Raw genomic sequence first — 21,430 nt, 5'->3', positions numbered from 1 at the left:
ATGGCAGCATTACGATCGGGTTAGCTCCGCCCACTTGGCTATTTGGGACAGGAAATAAAGGTATAAATACTCCTCCAACCAGACCGGATCTCCAGTCTAGTTACAAGCTCCTAAAAAAGAAATTAATAAATTAGAAAAAAAGAAATTTATACAGAAGGGAGGGATGCAATGCTACCATGGATATATCCAGAAAAAGAAAATTACGGTAAGTATGGTGACATTTTTCTTAATTCCTGGCTAATCCATGGCAGTATTACGATCGGGTAATACCCAAGCTCAACATCTGATGGGAGGGAAATAAACAAGCACCCACCAATATTTGTAAAATCAGTTAAGAACAAGCAAACTCTGGACTGCAGAGTTTCGGGGAAACTTCCCAAAATGTCAAATAAGGCCACTTTCTTGGAGTATCCAATTTGTGAAATCTGAATAGAGAACAGAAAAACTGTTACAGTCATCTGGCTAGTCATGTGACCATAAATGTCACATGACTATAACCACCCGTTACTAGATTGCCAAATCATAATGAAATCAGCAACTTACAATATCCAGGAATCTAACACCTGTCCATTCTTGGACAACAGCATCGACTTATACAGATCTGAAAGATATACCAATAAATGAGCAGGAGAAATAAACCAGGCTACGGAATTAATCTTAGATTATCATGTACAGTAAGAAAACACACACTCTCTCTCCTCCCCCCTCCCCCCCCCCCCCCCAGTCAAAAACAACTGCATAGGTAGCCAAATTAGTGTTCGATAGGAGGAACAGGGAATCAGACCTCTACCCCAACTAAGCATTGGCATCCTGTTAATTGCAAAATGTGTCAGGATCGGGACAGGGATCCAACACGCAGAGTACAAACAGTAGCCAGATACGTATACCGGACCTTAGAATGGCCGGACTAACGTAAGTAGTACAGTAGAGAATGGTCAAAGACAAGCCGAGGTCGAGGGTAACAGAAGACAGGTAAGCGAGAGACAAGCCGAATCAAGGGTAACAGGGATAAGCAGAGTAGAGCAAACAAGCCGGGTCAAAACCAAAAGGAATAACTAGAATACATGAGCACTGAGTGACTAGAACAAGCTAGAACCACGACAGGGCAATGAGCTAATGAAAGAAGCACTGTTAAATGCCCTGTTCAGATAAGTAAACACGCCTCCGAGGCGTCCTGATTGGTCCTGAAGCAATTGAGTGACAGGTCGTTCTGGGTTGGCTTCCTGACGTCGACTTCCGGACGTCATGCTATAAAAGGGAGTCACTCCCTCGCGGCCGGCTTTGCATGACCGGATAGACCGCGAGGAAGGGGGAAATCAGACCGTCCGGATGGATGAACGGCTAAGTCTCTACCTCTTTCGGAGGTAGAGACCTCAGGTACCCTGACAAAATGGGAGGAAAAGGTATTAGATATAAAATAGCAGAGGAACTGTGGCAGAAACCAACCGTGAGGGAATAGGCCAGGTTAAACAGGAATAGTTTCAAGTCTGAGAACAACTACAGCATCAGGGAAGCTGCTAATTCTTCCACTCTCTCAGAGATCAGAGACTGTAACATAACCTCCTTAAAAAAAAAAAAAAAGAACATTCTCTCAAGGAGAGCGACACTGACTGGATGCTATAGGAAAACAGAAATACAGGAACAATTCAGTAATGTAGTATCATAATAGGTAGAAGACTTTATAGTGATATCTGAGAACAGAAAATTCAATAAGAACGAAGTTAAATGAAATTGCGTGAGACATACCTTATTATGACGCTAAGTTCAAGGTATCAAAGCATTGCAAATATCAGGATACTCTTTATACTTGGATTGTTCTAAAAACCATTATGAATGGTAAGACAAGATACAGTTACCAGCAGGTATGAGGTAACCGGCAAACAGTGGTTGAAAAAACGCAATTGAAAAAAGTTAATCAAACATGATGAAAATAGGTATATAAATAATAAGTGCAAAAACAGACACATCGTCTGAACAGATACTGCATCTATCCAAAACATAATGTGAAAATTCTCTGGACATTAAATCCAAAATATGGTAACCAGGGGCGGGCTGGGCCGGGGGGCAGGGTGGCAATTGCCCCCCAGGCCGCCCTAAATCCAGGGCTGCCCACATCCCCCCCCAAAAAAAAAAGTTCCCCCCCAGTGGCTGAACTACCGGGTCGGAGCTGCGTCCAGGCAGGGGGCCTGGCTGCTCTGTAGACCCCTGCTGGCAGGACTGGCTTCCCTTGCAAAACTGCTATTTAGTATATTGCTAATTCGGCAATATACTAAATAGAAATTATTCTACCTCACTGACTGGCCGATTGGTCAGTAACCTCAGTAAGGGGCAGAGTGGGGTGCAGATGGAGGTCCCGCTGCATTCATTGTTTGGGTGTGCCGCGGAGGCACACTGGAACTCAATGCCTAACCCTCACCTCTTCCTGGGCGGAGTTCTGGCAGAGCTGCCTCCATATCCTGCCCGCAGGGCCCCTCCCTCAGTTCCCAGGATGCCAGCACTTAGACAGCACAGGGGAGCACAGAGCAAGCCCAGCAGACCTCAGGCCCCCAGGATTTCCTGTCCCAGCTTGCAGCAGTGGCACACAGGATCAAGGTGAGTGAAATACTCTACCTCACCTCTCCCTGCACACATAGGAGGCTGTCTCTTCCTGGCTCTACTTCTTTCTGTGTGTCTCACTTCCTTTCTGTCTCTCAAGTTTTTTAACTGTCTTAGGCTCTCCTTTCCTTGTATCACTCTCTGTCTCTCTATAGCTTTCTAGCTGTCTCTAGATCTCCTTTCCTTGTGTCACTCTGTCTCTCTAGTTTTCTAGCTGTCTCAGTCTCTCCTTTCCTTGTGTTACTCTGTCTCTCTCTAGCTGTCTCTGGCTCTCCTTTCCTTGTGTCACTCTCTGTCTCTCTATGGTTTTCTAGCTGTCTCTGGCTCTCCTTTCCTTGTGTCACTCTCTGTCTCTCTATGGTTTTCTAGCTGTCTCAGTCTCTCCTTTCCTTGTGTCACTCTCTGTCTCTCTATAGTTTTCTAGCTGTCTCCGTCTCTCCTTTCCTTGTGTCACTCTCTGTCTCTCTATAGTTTTCTAGCTGTCTCCGTCTCTCCTTTCCTTGTGTCACTCTCTGTCTCTCTATGGTTTTATAGCTGTCTCAGTCTCGCCTTTCCTTGTGTCACTCTCTGTCTCTCTATGGTTTTCTAGCTGTCTCAGTCTCTCCTTTCCTTGTGTCACTCTTTGTCTCTCTCTAGCTGTCTCTGGCTCTCCTTTCCTTGTGTCACTCTCTGTCTCTCCATCTCTTTACATGTGTAGCTCTGTCTCCCTTTGGCTCTCTGTCTCGGTCTCTCCCTCCCTATCTCCCTCTCTGTTTCTTTGTCTCTCTCTCAAACAGCCACAAATACAATCACACTCAGCCAGCTCTCACACCCACAAATACAATCACACTCAGCCAGCTCTCACACCCACACAATCACACTCATCCAACTACACACATACATGTAACACTCACCCAGCAACAGTACAATCACACAAAGAAACCATACACATGTCAACCATGTGTATTGCTTAGTGGGGAGTGATGAGGAGTGAAAATATGCACCAGGTAGAGTGACAAGGGGGCCCTACTTTAATTCTTGCACAGGGGCCCAGTGGTCCCCAGTTATGCCCCTCGTTGCCCCCCATGGGCCCGCGGTACTGGTACTGTGGTTGAACTGGGGCCCACACACTAAGGGGGACCACCGGGTGACCCATACACAGCAAGAAGAGCTAGACCCCAACTCCCAAGCACCCTAGCCAGCACACTGGACCTCAGGAAAGGTACCAGCAAAGGTAGGAAACTGTCTTTAAAAGTGTAAAGTGTGTGTGTGTGTCAGTATGTCTGTGTGTGTGTGTGTGTCAGTAGGTCTGTCTGTGTGTGTGTCAGTAGGTCTGTCTGTGTGTGTGTGTGTGTGTCAGTAGGTCTGTGTGTGTGTGCAAGTATGTATGTCTCTGTGTGTGTGCCAGTTTGTCTGTGTCTGTGTGAGTTAGTATGCCTGTAACTGTGTTTCTGTCAGTGAGTGTGCGTGTGCCTGTCAGTGAGTTTGTTAGTGTGTGTCAAATCAGCAAGTGTGTGTGCCTGTCAGTGAGTGTGTCTGTTTAGGTGACTGCCCCCCCTTTCAATCACATGGGAAACGTGTTTTTACTCTCCTCTTGTTACGATGGGCCACTTGACTGGATTTGCCCCCCAGGCCTAACGCTGCCAGCCCTCCCCTGATGGTAACGTTGGATCTCCTAAACCTGGAATATAGAGATTAGCAGGGTCTGTGCCACAACATAGGATAACCAGGCAGGATAATACCAGATATTAAATTGTACAACAGTATGACAACTTAAACCAAGCAGCACTGGAAAATATCCTGTTGCATTAAATATTTATTTGTAATAAATAATAGCAGATTTATTAAAGACACGGAGGCTCATATTATGCATAACTCTTTCTTTATTTCCTCAGCAGCAAAGATAGAGGAATATAAATATTGTCAAAATGAAAGAAAAAACTGAACAGGCATAACAGTCAGCCAATCACATAACAGAGGAAGTAGCTATATAAGTCCTGTGTCTCCCACAATCCCCCTCTTTCTTTGCTGCTTCCTCAGACAGCTAAGTATCCATGTTTAGCTCTCTTACTTGTTGTACTTTGATTGTGGTATTTCTTGTTATTATTGCCATTGACTGATTTTACTTTGGTGTTGTGTTTATTGATGCATCCCTTGTTTGAATGTATATGCATCGTTTTTATTTGTTGTGCTCTTAGTGTGCCTTGGGGATCCCTGGGGGTTTTTCCCCTTTACCGGGAGATTTTTTCTCTCCCTGCCTTTCCCTTGCCCCCTCGCGGGTGCAAACAGTGATTTTTGCCGCGGCCGGTCCTTGCTTCACGACCGCGGCTACGTGCACTTCCCTGCCCGCCCACGGTCTTACCGCGCGGGCAGAGTGCACGCGCCCCTTCCCCCGACGGGTGCACGGCCGCGAGCACTTCCCTCGCGTGCGGCGGCCATTTTGGACGGACCTCCATGCGGTCTGCCTCCTAGTTGCCGTGCAGTCGGTCGCCTCGATCCCTCCCGGGCACACTAACGGTCTGACTATTTCTTATTGCTTTTTCTCTTTGGGTTACTCAACCCTTTTTAGCTCTCTCCCCCCCCATTTAGTTAGTTTAAAAGTTTGCTCTTACAAACTATAGCCAGCATGCAGGATAGGGATGATGGGCCTGCAGATCCCTCTGGGGACTTTACCATGGAGACTACTGAGAGTGCTATGGCCTCTCAGGAATTTCATGCATTGCTTGAAGCCACTATGGCTTCCTCCCTGCAGAAGGCTATTGCCTCGGCCATGGGGGCTGTCTCCTCCTCATTTACCCACTCCCTGCACTCTATGGTTGTACCTGCAGTAACCACCCCAACTTCCCAGGGTGGGGGGTCCCCTTCCCCTGCCCAGACAGTGCCTGGGGCACGTAAGGCTAAGGCCAAATCCAAAAATGTCGGCTCCCACTCCTCGATGCAGGTGCTACCTGCCATGAATGACACGCTGGAGGCGGTCACTGATAGCGCGCACCCCACGCGCAAAAGAGCCCCTGGCCGGGCTAAAAAGGCTAGACTATGGAAAAGGGCCAGAGCCCTAGATGATGGGTCGGATACCGACCGGAGTGTGGAGGATGAGTCCGACCATATGGGATATGACTCCTTTGACGAAGGTGAATCTGGCGAGGATTTGCCCCTTACGGGCGTGACCCCCTCGGGCTCCTCTGCCAAGGCCAGTGGCCACTTATTAGACGCCTCTGGGGATACCAAGGCGATTCTTGACCCGCAGGGTAACCCCCTGTTCGACCCTGACGACTTGCGATACCCCAGGTCCGCTGAGTGGGTTCCCCCAGACCATATTGCCCAATACGTGGCTAAGCGTATTCGCACCCCGCTCTCTAAAGAAGGCCGCAATAAACTGCGCGCCGAATGCCCGAGGCCTTCCCTCCCCGGCGCCGCCGGCAAAACCCCGGATATTGACCCCCAAATTGCCCAATTCCTCAATAAGTCGGGCTGGAAGCCCAAGAAGGGCCTTGACCACTCCCTGAAAGGGTGCCAGGACAAGATCCTGGATACTCTGGGGCCCCTATCGAAGTTATACGAGCTTCTTGAAGCTGCCAAATCTGGAGACTCAGTTTTGGATATGGATGTGGCCATCGGGTGGGTCCAGCGAGCTATATGCCTGCTGGGCAATGCTAATACGGCTATGTCCTCTGAGAGGCGTAAGGCGATCCTCCTAAAGATCGACCCTAAGCTGGCCGCTATGACGGTGACAGAACCTGACCCGACTGAGGAGGGCTTGCTGTTCGGCTCCTCCTTTGTCAAAGACATGGGCTCCTATGTGAAGACCTTTACCGCAATTGATAAGGCGCAAGCGAACATGAAACACATGTTCGCGCCCAAGGTTTTTGGAGGGGCCGGGCGTAGCAGGAACCGTCCGCCTGGCCGCGGTTACAGAGGCTCGTTCCGAGCACCCAGAGGTTCCTTTTTTCCATCACGAGGCTTCCAAGACCCGAGAGCACCCACCTTCTTCCCAGCCAGAGGCAGAGCTTGGGGCTCCAGATACCCCCGCAGTGGCGCTCCTAACAGACGTCCTTACGGTGAGTACCCCTTCTTCCCCTCCCGCTCAGGTAGCGGGGAGGTTGGCCTTGTTTTATCACAGGTGGGTGGCACTGACCTCAGATGCTTGGGTACTACAGTGTGTAAGGGGATATCGCCTAGAGTTCGTTTCTATGCCTGTCCAGTTTTATCCCCCCAGAGAACTGTCTCTTCCACCAGATCAGGACGAGATGATTTCCGCGGAAGTCGTGGAAATGTTGTCCAAGGGTGCAATAGAGGAACTGCCGTTCGCCGCACGAGGCTTTACGAGCAACTTGTTCCTTGTACCAAAGAAAGGAGGCGGAGTTCGCCCCGTGATAAATCTTCGCCCTCTCAATGCTTTCCTACGTTACCAACATTTCCAGATGGAGGGCATACACTGCCTCAGAGACCTTCTACGCCAAGCGGACTGGCTGGCCAAACTGGACCTGAAGGACGCTTACTTCACGGTTCCCATTGCCGCAGACTGCAGGGACTACCTGCATTTCACTTGGCATGGCCGACGATGGCGCTTCACCTGCCTGCCTTTCGGTCTCTCTTCGGCTCCTTGGTGCTTCACCAAGCTCCTGAAGCCGGTGGTGGCATTCCTCCGAACCCGAGGGGTCCGCCTCATTATTTACCTGGACGACATTCTGATCCTATCCCAGTCGAGGGCGGACCTCCTACTACACTTGGACTGGACGACCAACCTTTTACAAGGTCTGGGATTTCTGATCAATTGGGACAAATCGGTCCTGACCCCCGCCCAGTCGATAGAATTCCTGGGCTTCAAAGTGGATTCCGTCCAACAGTTTTTGTTTCTACCGGATTCCAAGATGAAAGCCATTCGGAAGGAAATCCGGAGGGCTCTTCGTGTCTCAAACTTGTCAGTAAGACAATTGGCGAGAATTATTGGCCTCCTCGCAGCCTCTATTCAGGCGATCTTCCCGGGCCCACTACATTACAGAGCCCTTCAACAGCTCAAAGGGTCGCACCTTCGACTGGGCCACTCCTACGAATCTCGGATACGCTTGGACGCGGAGTCCAGAGACGAGTTAGAATGGTGGTTGGCACACATGGAGGCATGGAACGGGAGAGCCATTTTCGGCTCCGTCCCAGACGTAGTGATAGAGTCCGATGCCAGCTTGCACGGCTGGGGTGCTCGTTGTGGAGACGTTTCCACAGGAGGCAGATGGTCCGACATAGAGAAGTCGTTACACATCAACTGCTTGGAACTTCTGGCGGGGGCGTTCGCGATCCGCAGCCTTACCCCAGGGCGGGCGAATTGCTGCGTTCTGCTCAAGATGGACAACGTGTCGGCGGTCCGTTACATAAATCACCTGGGCGGCACGAAGTCCAAAATGTTGGCGATTCTAGCGAAGGATTTCTGGCAGTTCTGCCTCTACAACAACGTCTCGGTGACGGCGGAACACATTCCGGGTCTGGACAATTCGGGAGCGGATTGGAATTCCAGACACTTACGAGACTCTGGCGATTGGCATTTGCACGCCTCAGTGTTCCAGGGCCTGGACATGTTATGGGGAAAGTTCCAGATGGATCTGTTCGCATCACGGCTGAACACTCAGCTGCCGAGGTTCTACAGTTGGAGGCCGGACCCGGCAGCGGTGGCGACGGACGCCTTCCTCCAAGACTGGCCGCAGGGTCACCTGTACGCTTTTCCCCCGTTCAACATGATCGCACGCACGATCTCGAAACTGGTTCGCCACGACTGTTGTGTGGCGTTGGTCACCCCTCTCTGGAGATCTCGACCATGGTTCCCTCGCTTGATGGAGTTGTCAATAGATTTTCCCCGGTTGATTCCAGTCTTCCAGGACCTCCTTCTGGATCCGGATGGGAACTCGCACGACCTGGTGATTCAACACCAGTTGCCCCTGATAGCATGGTTCCTTTCAGGGGACCTTGGGTTGTCTCAGACGTTCCGCAAACAACTCTCCTGCTCCTCGATAACGCCTGGGCCCCAGGCACACGAACGGCTTATCGAGCTTCATGGAGATCGTGGTCTGGTTGGTGCATGGAACGGGCAGTGGATCCCGTATCTGCCCCTCTACATCTGATCCTGGAGTTCCTCACGTTCCTGTTTGACTCGGGCAAGGCGTACCGCACGATCAACCTATCCCGCTCGGCTATTTCGGCCGAACACAGGGGTTTGGATGGTTCCCCTGTCGGCAGACATCCTTTCGTATGTCGCCTTCTCAAGGGTATTCGCCTTGCACGTCCTCCTCGGCCTCGTTTCTCAGCCTTTTGGGATGTCACCGTGATGTTGCAGTTCCTCTCATCGTGGTACCCTAACCATGAATTGACTTTGAAACGGTTGTCATCCAAGCTGGTGATGTTACTCTGTTTGATCTCTTGCAAGAGGGTCTCTGACGTCAGGGCCCTGGATTGGGACGCCGTTGCATTCACCCCAGAAGGTGTTACTTTTGACATATCCAGGAGGACGAAGTCTGCATCCAAGTCGTTTACTTACCCGAGGTTTTCTGGTTGTCCGGCACTCTGCCCAGTGGATTGTGTCAAAGTTTATCTGGATGCTACACATTCCCTTCGCTCCGCTGATCTACATGATTTGTTCTTATCTTTTAAGTCACCTCACCGGCCAGTTTCGACACCTACTCTGGCACGTTGGGTGCGTTGGCTACTATCTTCTGCAGGTATAGACACCTCTGTTTTTACGCCTCATTCTGTGCGGGGCGCGATGGCTTCGAAAGCATCCTCAGTCGGATGTCGTCTAGAAGACATTATGCGAGCGGCGGACTGGTCCAGGGAATCGACCTTTCGAGATTTCTATTTCAGACCAATTGAACACATCGCATCTCGAGTAGTGGCACAGCTTTGAACTTGCATAATATGAGCCTCCGTGTCTTTAATAAAATTCCCAGATTTTACTAGTAACATGACGTAAAGTCATGATTTTATTAAAGACACGGAGGCAAGTATTATTCCCGCCCACCCTCCCGGTGTGGATTCTGGGAAAGGAGATGCTTCGGTGCTATTCAGGTATGCTTTTCAATTAGGTCTGTATTTATATCATGTATTTATATCATGTATTTGCATCATGTTTTGGATGATCTTGACCATTTTATGCTGGATCCTAATTTTATATATTTTCTATTTCAGAATACAGTTTTTGTATGGCTCCTCACGGTTATGTTTGGTAAGTCTACAGTTTTGAGTTTGGAAATTACCATATTTTTCTATCTTTTTTTTTTTTATTAGCTTGAAGTTTTCGTATTGTTTCCCGTTTCCTGTTTGGATCAAGTGGGACATCGTTATCTTACCTGGTCTTCGGTTTTCGCAAGAAAGAGGGGGATTGTGGGAGACACAGGACTTATATAGCTACTTCCTCTGTTATGTGATTGGCTGACTGTTATGCCTGTTCAGTTTTTTCTTTCATTTTGACAATATTTATATTCCTCTATCTTTGCTGCTGAGGAAATAAAGAAAGAGTTATGCATAATACTCGCCTCCGTGTCTTTAATAAAATCATGACTTTACGTCATGTTACTAGTAAAATCTGGGAATTTTGAATAGATATAAGATGAACGTCTTATTAGTAAATTATATAGGACTTACCAGAGACAGTAGAACTATCTTCAAGATCCATTGTAGTCCACCTTCAATTCCTCTGTAGGTATGTGAGCAGTAGCAGGAGGAACAAAACCAATAACATTCCAGTGGAAAAGGTAATACGGAATAGAACTCACAAGATTGAACTCAGAGGCCCAAAGCTAAAACATATTGGCCGTTATGATTTACTACAGATTATACATAGTAAAACAGGATTCCACCACTGTGAAGGTTTTACTAAAAAAAGGGTACAATTAAAATAATTAACCTAGCCCATGTTCAACATTTCCACTTGCCACTAGAAATAGAATATCTAGATCTAGCAAGTAAAAATTCACTTCAGGTAAACGTGCCACAGACCTTCCAGGCCCGCAGTGGCAATTAAACCTTAAAGTCTAGCCAGCAGCATAGGACAAGAAACTTCAAGCACATCAGAGTCATTTACATTATTTGTGATTAAAATATGAATGGAATTTGGGGAATCAATGTACAGAACAAAACCGACCTTATTTTGGACAAGAAACATAAGCATAACATGACAATTCTGGAACAGTATCCATCACGAATGAATCTAAGATGAAAAGAATGTAATACTGCTCATAGATACCGAGTTATAGAATATGATACCCTGTAGATATACCGCGTTAAAGAGCATGCCACACTGTAGATATACAGACTTATAGAATGTGTCACACTGTAGGAATACATAATTATAGTAACACTTTAGACAGACAGAACTATAGAATGTGTTACACATCAACATAATTATTGTAGATAAATGGAGATACACTTAGCCTGTGTAATACAGAAGATTTCCCCTTTTTAGATGAAAGATTTAGACACCAGATATTCTAATCCCTGTGTGAACAAGACATGGTAGACAGGAAAGAAAAATTAGGAAGAAGTAACAGCATACAACCTCCAAGGATAGAAGAAAGTGCATATATATATATATATATATATATATATATATATATACACACACACACACACACACAACCCATAATAGAATACTATAAACAGAGAGATCTCCTATATTTAGAAAATATTCTCTCAATGTAAAGGGCTAAATGCACCAATCCTAAAAAAGTGCATAGAAATAAATCATGAATATCAATCAATACACACATATAGACAAAGCAAAGAGTGACATTAACTACATATGTGCAGAACATTTTAACAAAACAATGCCATCCTTTAACACTGAGGTAGGATACACCACCTGAGTTTACCATTACATATCAAAATTTACTAGCATAATACAGAAAGGTACTGTACACCCGATATCTCAAATAGTTTTTCAATTTTGTCCTGAGTTTAGAAATACTCAATGTTAACATGTTCTTATGTTATAGGGCTATAAAGTACAAGTAGCACATTGTAACACTGATATGTCAGGAATCCCTGAATAACCCTTCACATGTGTATATATTTTTTTTTTTTTTAAAAGAAGGCAACCTAAGGTATTAAACATGGGGTATTTTGACTCTTTTCATGCAACCATTTTACCACCAATATATGCCAAATAAAAAAAAAATTATTGATTTTTTTTTTTAATTTATTGATTTTTTTACCACGCATAGCAATTTAAGAAAACATGTATTGAGAACATTAAGGGTTACTGCGAAAGAACCCCCAATATGTGTTCAGCAACATCTTCTGAGTAATGTAATACCACCCATGTAACAGGTGTGTTGGGTTCTCTGGGTGCTAAAAGACCTTATTTGGAGGGTGCGCATTCCAGTTTTCCAACTTGGAATTTTCACAGATGGTCATCATGCACCCATTTCCTATTTGGGACATTTTTGAAGCCGGCCAATGTAATTTACCGCAATCAAACCATATATTTTTGAAAAGTAGACAACCCAGGGTATTTAATATGGGGTATGTCCAGTCTTTTAGTAGCCACTTAGTCACAAACACTTGCCAAAGTTAGCATTTATATTTGTTTGTGTGTTTAAAAATGCAAGAAACCATTATGATTGCTAACTTTGGCCAGTGTTTGTGACGAAGTGGCTACTAAAAACTACTGAACATACCCCATTTGCATTTGCAATATCTTGGGTTGTTTTCTTTTGCAAATGGTATACCATCATGGGGATAATTCTCATTCTCATTCCTGGGCTACCATACGCTCTCAAAGGCAACATAACCAATCTGGCACATTTCAATGTGAAAAAACAGCCTTATATTTGACCCTGTAACTTTCAAAAACACTATAAACCCTGTGTTATACTCGGGAGACTTCGCTGAACACAAATTCTAGTGTTTCAAAACAGTAAACCATCATCAGTGAAAGTACCGTTTGTGTGTGCAAAAAACATCACTCTCACTGACAATATCATCCCTGTGATATGTTTTACTGTTTTTAAAAACTCATATTTGTGTTCAGCGAAGACTACCGAGTAAAACAGTACCCCCCATGTACAGGTTTCAGGGTGTCTTAGAAAGTGATAAGGTTAAATATAGTGCTAGCAAATTAAATTCTCTGTGTTGTCAGGCAGGTCCCCCAAATTGCGATCAATAAAATTACCTAATTATGTAAAAATATTACATAAATATGCACGAAGAATTTAAATATATAGAAATGAGGTAGGGCTGCACCAGTAACAAATAATAAATAAGTCCAAAAGAGTCTCCGTAAAGTGACAGTGCTTGATGGGATATAGATGGGACTTTTTAGTAGAAGTGGGAGCGTCCTAGTGTCTCAGGGTATTCGCATATATGAAAAACAAAGAGACAGGGGTAGCCAGTAGTGCAGTACGTATAAAATCCAGAGGGTAAAATAATAGTAGAAGGTAAAGAACTCCCATTTAAAAGAGCTATGGCCAGCTCTGGTGTGAAGGGTGTACAGCGATACAATCCTTGCTTATGGGATATGTGAAGGGAGTGCTTCTGTCAACAACGTCTGGTCATCCAAGGCTCCAAATAGGGATAAAAAGAGGCGACAATAGTGCTCTCAATTGGATAAGAGTAAGTAAGAGTAACTAAAATAATACAAGTGAAGAGCAGAAACACTGCTTTATTAATAAAGTGTTGGTGGTATGATCCTCATCTGGGATTTCTTTAAGTGCAGGAACAACAGTAAAAAGCCAGGAAAGTAAAAATAGTAAAAGTGCATAAAATACAATAAAATGAGAATTGGCACAGTGAGCAACCAAAAACTTTTAATTGACCTGAAAATTCACAGTATAAAAAAAACTATACTGTGTGTTTTAAGATCAATTTTTTTTTTAAAAAAAGTGTGCAAATAAAGGCTAATAAATATAAAACTAAATTAATCAACTCCTTACAAGGAAAAGAGAATTTCTTTAAAACCCGTTCTTAATAATAGTGGAGAACGTAAAAGGTAAATTAAGCTCCTAATGAAAGGTTCAGAGGCATCCCTGGTTACAATGCCATAGGCAACAACTGTAACCCAATGGACTCTAAATGTATATTCATTAGTGTCCCAATTCTAAAAATATAGAATATATGTACCAAAATGTTCTTCACTGCATGGTATTAACAAGAAAAAGGGGAAAGGAGGATTCTCACCTAAACGGTGAGATGGATAAGATTCTAAAAAATATTTGCTAATATATAATTTTGCACTTATTTTTTCAGTTTCTAATTATGTGGACAATCTTTTTCCATTTGAGTAGATTTTTGATGCATATATTATTTATAATTTCATCTTAATATAAACATATATATATTTGCTAAGGTTTTTTTTTCCCTCTTATGTTAAGAAGTGGCATAATTCAAAGTCTTGGTTAAGGCCATGTGGAATAAGGGTGTTTAGATTGAAAATCCATTGCATCTCGATCTTGCTTAACCCCTTAAGGACGGCGGGCGTGCTATGCCGTCCTTGCGGCATAGCACGTCCACACCGTCCTTCCCACTTACCTGCTTGCAGGCGATCGCAATGAAGGGACTTACTTGACATCACAGGGAGTCTTCCCTGCTGCCGATCCGGCCCTCCTGGGCCATGTGATCGTGAGGTCCTTGTGAGGTCCTCACAATTACATGGATGGAATAGACATCTATAGCAGTGCCAGCAGGGGGAGTGCCTGGAATGACAGGTAGTCCCCCTGCAGCCTGAAAAAAAAGGTTTAATAAAGTTTTAAAACAGTGTAAAATAAAATAATATATAATTACATAATATATATATGATCTAAATATATATATACACTTACACATACATACACACACTGTCTAAGTGTATTTTACATAGTTACATACCTGAAAAGAGACTTGCGTCCATCAAGTTCAGCCTTCCTCAAATTTGTTTTTTGCTGTTGATCCAAAAGAAGGCAAAAAACCCAGTTTGAAGCACTTCCAATTTTGCAACAAGCTAGGAAAAAAATCCTTCTTGACCCCAGAATGGCAGTCAGATTTATCCTTGGATAAAGCAGTTATTACTCTACATTGAAAGATTATATCCTTGAATATTCTGTTTTTTGCAAGTATGCATCTAGTAGCTTTGAACATCTGTATGGACTCTGATAAAACCACTTCTTCAGGCAGAGAATTCCATATCCTTATTGTTCTTACAGTAAAACAAAACCTTTCCTTTGCCTTAGACAAAATCTTCTTTCTTCCAGTCTAAATGCATTACCTCGTGTCCTATGTAAAATCCAGTTTGTGAATAGATTTCCACACAATGGTTTGTATTGGCCCCGAATATATTTGTATAATGTTATCATATCCCCTCTCATGCTATGTTTTTCTAAACTAAATAGGTTTAGATGTGTTAACCTTTCTTCATAGCTGATATGTTCCATTCCTTTTATTAATTTTGTAGCGCGCCTCTGCACTTTTAATATCCTTATTTAGATCAGGTGCCCAAAATTAATATCAAAATACACATAGAATGACATTAATTAAATATATATATATATATATATATATATATATATATATATATATAAAATATCTAAATACGCTAAAAATAAAAAAATAATAAATAATTTTTAAATATCGGGGGCGTAGCCGGCCGTCAAGCGCAATGGCAGCACACTGAAAGAGCTCCGCTGTCTCGGGCTCTTAAACACGGCTAAACCACACTAATTGGCGTTGTCCCCGACATCTAACTAAGGTCCGCAATGTCCCAGCACCGCACGAAAAAAGCCGCGGAGGCTAAAGACAAAGCGGCCTTTTTCAAGGCCAGGACGCTGCAACACAAGCAGGCTGAACACCAGGCCCAAGATGGCGCTGACACAGATTCAGACGCAGACCAAGGGGGAACAGCAGGGAAACATGCGGACACCCCGCTCACACAGCACATCAGTCTCCAGGATGCAGACCACGGTCACGGCGGCAATAGCTGATATGAAAAGAGACCTCACTGACTTGAACACTCGTACCTCCCATCCGGAGGATAACATGGAGAGCCTCACCACCGTCCACGCTGCACTGGGGGACCGAATAGACAGGATGGAGGAAAAACTATTTATCTACGAGTCCAAACTCAAGGACATGGAGGACAGATCCCGCCGCAATAATACCCGCTTGCGGGGAGTACCAGAAGAGGTAGGGATGCAAGACCTAACAGCCTACACTATAGAGCTACTACGTGCAATACTGCCAGATATCCGGGCTGACCTATTTCTTCTGGACCGCATACATAGAATACCCAGACCGCAACACTTGCCGTCCTCCATGTCAAGAAACATAATCATAGCTGCTTGTGAAAGGAAACTCGAGGATCAATTTGCCCAGGCCTTCAGTGCCTCACCTCCCCCTTGTGTACCTCCAACTATAGTACACAAGGCACCTACTATCTCCCTATCTCCTCCCCTGCTTTTTGATGGTAATATTCAAGAATGCCGGGGATTTATTAACCAAATGGAGTATCATTTCCCCACAGACAGAGCTAAAATTGGTTACCTAATGAATCAATTAAAAGGTAAAGCTTTAAGGGCCCCATTCACACATGATGGCACCCCTCACCCTGGCCATCAATACAGTCCCCAGACCTTTAGAGCAGCATGCCCAATTCTCCCGCCAAATCGCCATCGGCTCAGGACACGACAGGGAACAGTCTTAGAAAAACCGGGCTGTAGGGACCTAGACCCCCTCGAGGTGGAAATCATAACATGACCGTAAAGGGGAAAGGACAGGGCCCCCACCTACCGGGAAGGTTCGGTAAACTAAGGATTGCAGTATAAGAAAAGCTTGAAATGTTTGCATGTTTAGTGATCTGTATATAGTTAATGATATATTGCAGGGGCCGACCGAGGAATGCACGACCTACACGAAGTGAGAAACCTAACGTATAATGTGGTGGTTATGTCTTTGATACCAAGGCCCCTACTCCATTGAAACTCCTACTTTGCACCACGACGTAACTTCTCCTGCCCCACTACCGACATTCAGATGTCCCGGCACCCCACTGACGAGGGCCCGACAGACGCCACGGGACCCCAACACGCACCAACCACTGAGACGAATAACCCCGGTCACCCACCACAAGGTATGACACCAGAAACATACCTGGCCCGACCAACGCCACCACCAGCCAACCCCACACGACTGAACCGCACCACTGAAAGCGGCTCACCTCCGCAAACACAAACACGGCCCTGCAACCATACCCATGACAGGCCGAACCAACACCGGCCCGAACACACAAGGTGCAACACTAACCCAACCCGAACCAGGTGGTCAACCAGCAAAGCGCACACACGTAGTTCAGATCAGACTGACTGCCCGGATGACCCACCCCCCATACTCCCTCGAACACCAGCGAGACAAAACCGCCGGCGGATCCCGGGGGGAAGAGCGCCAGGCAAAACGGGCGTCTACCCCCACAACCCACACTACCACCGGACCTACCCCGTACGAGACCGGGGACAGGCCCACGGAGTGCACCCCCACTAAACACAGCAAACACACTCCTAAAAACACAAGTCATTCCGCCCACACGACACCTGGCAACCACTTAATAAGACCAGGCAATACTCCCCCACCCAACACCCCCCTCCTAGCCCAGACTACCCTCTCTCCCCCCTCCCCCTTAAATATATAGGGGGGGGAGAAGAGAAAGAAGAAGAGGACTTTTTTTTTTCTCCACCTCTCCCTCCCTCTCAGGATGCCGACCTCCCTGACCTGCCTCTCAATTAATTGCAAGGGCTTAAACAACCCCCTCCAAAACACAACAACTCATGCGCTGGGCAAATAGGTCTAAAGCAGACATCCTCCTTCTACAGGAAACACACTTCACCCAAACCAAACAGTTCCCTCTCCTAAGCCGTCACTACAGGGTGAATCATTACGCCAGCTCCCCAGCAGGCAAGCAAAATGGAGTCATCATACGAAAATCTTGCCCTATATCGATCCAACGCACAATAGCGGACCCACAGGGCAGATACCTCACGGTAGCAGGCAAGATTGGCCCCCAACAATACGCATTTACATCGGTATACGCACCCAACACACCCACCAGCTCCTTTTGGACTACCCTTCGAGCGCACCTGGCGATCATCCCATCCCACCGCGTAATTATTGGAGGAGACTTCAACGCCACCCCCTCACCCACTGTGGACAGACACTGCGCACGAATGCAAACACGCCACCAACCACCGACAGCAAAAGCTGACAAACTCTTCTCCACATTCCTAGCCCGTACACACCTGATCGATGCATGGAGATCTCAACACCCCACGGAGTTCGACTATACCTTTTTCTCGCACCCACATCAGTCACACTCCCGCATATACCTTTTTCTCATATCCCCAGCCATGGTACCCATGCTCAAGACCACGACCATCGGCCAGATCACCTGGTCCGACCACGCCGACACCACATTAACATTCAACATCCCGAATACAGTGCGCCCATGGTCATGGTGGCTCAACCCTACCCTCCTCCACAACCCACAGATCAGAGAGCAGATCGCCGAGACCATATCAGAATACTTCACATTAAACAAGGACTCGGCATAATCCAAATGCACTCTATGGGCAGCCCATAAAGCCGTCCTCAGGGGAACGATAATCAACCAAGCCACAATCCTAAAGAAAAAACAAACCGCCCACCTGGAACGTACACTGGCGACACTAAGAGCCTTAGAAACTAAACTCAAACTAGAGCCTACACAAGAATTAACCGAGATCCGGAGTGGAACGCGGAATTGGCACTATTACACATCTCGTCACAACCCATACCGTCATATAAGAAATCTATACTGCGACACCTGCTCAACGCGGCTAAAGCTAATATACCAGCTCTCTGGAAAAAACGTGAAATACCCACTAAAAAGGAGTGGATCCGCAGAGTAGAGGATATTCAGAGAGCGGAAGAAACACATGCCTTTCTATCAGGTAGAGGAACCAGACACACTGAAATGTGGACAACGTGGATCCTGTACATCGCCCGCTACCGGCGGGAGGGGGATGCCACTGTTGCCGGGACGGGGACAGTAGGGAACGCACATCCCACTTAATCTTCTTCTTAACCCTTACGCCTTTCCTACCCTTCCTTACTCTTAACCCCCTCCTTACCCTCTCTGGCTGGATCGCCGAAACTCGGGGAAACGGGCTACGGATTCCTAAAGACCCTAAGCAGGATCATTACCTGTCACGAAATAAATAGGGGAGACGTACACAACCGCACCAACAGAAGGGGAGGGAACCCGATGAAAAGTCAGGGACACCCACCGGATACCAAGGTACCCGGGACGTCCCAGGACCTGGAACCCAGGCACCTGGGAAGTCGAAAGGAACACACACAATCAAGCACACTCTAGATAAACACACCCCCCCAATGCGTTCACAATGCGTTGACTTGATCTCACACATAGCGACCGATATAGAGATGGCACACCTTGGGGACAATGTATTGAGACCTAAGCAACGCTCGAGCTCTGTCGTAAGTAACTCTTGTGGTTATAGCACCCATATCAACACACAAAGCGGCAACCCGCTGACCCCCACGAAATAGAGTTAGAATGTAACAGAGTATTAACTTATGATCCCTACTTTAGAAGGAAACCGCGTCCTATGCCTCCTCATGGTGACGTAACCAGACTTACGAACCCTACCCCTGTATAGGTATGCTTGCCGTTGATCATATATTCCATACACTACAAATGTCTCCTATTGAAGTACTTCCTGTTTACCTTGTTGATTTATACATGCTACGCTACTCATCTGGATCTGCGCATCCACCAATGCTCTTTCATACTCTATGAACGTTGTTTTAGAGGCCTGCGAGCCTCATACTCTGATTTCTACATTTCTACTTCTAAATAAAAAGAGATTTACAAAAAAAGAATTAACCGAGAAAATCAAAAAATGCCAGGAAGATATCAGAGAATGCATGGCAAGAGATTCGACCAAAGCCCTACTGTGGTCGAAACAACTCTTCTACGATAAGGCCAACAAAGCCGACACCCTCCTAGCACGCAAGCTTAGACAGCGACCGGCCGATAAATTGATAGACAAAATAGCCACACCTAACGGAGCAGTCACGGAAGACCCCGACAAAATAACAGAGGTGTTCCAAAACTACTTCTCCACCCTATACGATCATGACCCCGAGACGCGCCAAAACCCTCTGGCAACCAACGCACTAGTTAAACACTATCTGACCCAGGCCCCTTTGCCCTCCCTAACTGCAGAAACAGCACAACGGCTCATCGAACCGGGAACTCCAGAAGAACTCGCGGGCACGATGAAATCACTTAAACCGAACAAAAGCCCGGGCACGGATGGCTCTACCGGCCTATATTATAAAACATACGCCTCCACGCTAGCTCCCCACTTATGCAACCTATACAACGCCATACTTCAAGGAAATCCCTTATCAAGGGAAATGCTACAGGCCACCGTATGCCTCCTCCCCAAACCTAACAAAACACGTTTAGACCCGGGACACTACGACCCATATCCCTCCTGAACGTGGGCATAAAACTATTCACCAGACTCTTAGCGGACCGACTCGGCCCCCACCTGCCCCGACTTATACACCCGGACCAAGTAGGATTCATCCCCACAAGACAAGCTAGCGATAACACGAGAAGAACCTACAACTTAATATGGTCCGCACACACGAGACGCATCCCAACCCTCCTACTGTCCCTAGATGCCGAGAAGGCCTTAGACAGACTACTTTGGCCCTATCTCTATGCCACACTTGAAAAATTCAGCTTTCCCACAGACTTCATAGGAGCCCTACAAACACTATATGCCACCCCACAGGCCAATCTCCAACTACCACTAACCCAACCACCGGCATTCACAATCCACAATGGCACACGCCAGGGATGCCCCCTATCTCCAATGCTATTTGCCCTGTCCCTAGAACCGCTCCTACAGAACTTAAGATGCAACCCTGCAAAACCGCGGCGTACGCAGACGACCTACTCATAACAATCACGGAACCACTCCATACCACCGCTCCTACAGGCCCTAGAAGACTACGCCCGCATATCGGGGTACAAACTCAACATCGACAAAACGGAAGCATTGCCCTTACACATAGAGCCCCCCATCATGGAAAAACTGCGACTAACATACCCCTTCCGCCTACACACCACTCATATACAATACCTGGGACTTAACCTACCTGCAGACCTCACACAATGCTACGCCCTGAATTACACACCGATCATACACAAAATCACCAACGACCTACTCACTTGGCAGAATATGCCGATATCATGGCTGGGCAGACTGGCCTCGGTCAAAATGAACATATTACCCAGACTTTTATACCTGTTCCAAATGCTACCAATCCCCAGACTTTAAAAGGCTACAGACCACAATCGATAAGTTCATCTGGTCCAACAGGCGCACACGGATAAAACGGCAAACCCTGTATGTACCCAACAAAGCAGGGGGACTAGGCCTACCACACCTCACCCATTATTACCAGGCAGCACAAGTAGCACAGGCCCAAAATCTGCACGCTCCATACGGGGTCAAACGATGGGTAGACCTTGAACACGACATGTTCGGGAAGGACTTCCCCTCCCTATACCTATGGCTACCGAAGGAGGCCAGACCACCCATACCTAGGACGACCCCAGCGCTAACTAACACTATAAAAATATGGGACAAAGTAGCACACCGTAGCGGACTCACAAAACCATTATCCCCACTGACCCCACTGCTTTGTAATACACAATTCCCACTAGGAATGACACCCAAAGACTTCGTACAATACGAAGATAACAATCTCACACGCATTCACCAATGAGCTGATACCATTCGCGGACTTACCACAAACGACACCCCTCAGAACCCACGAC

Source organism: Pelobates fuscus, chromosome 2 (assembly GCF_036172605.1).
Source record: "Pelobates fuscus isolate aPelFus1 chromosome 2, aPelFus1.pri, whole genome shotgun sequence".
NCBI classification, from domain to species: domain Eukaryota; kingdom Metazoa; phylum Chordata; class Amphibia; order Anura; family Pelobatidae; genus Pelobates; species Pelobates fuscus.
Note: the sequence above shows the minus strand (reverse complement) of the source record.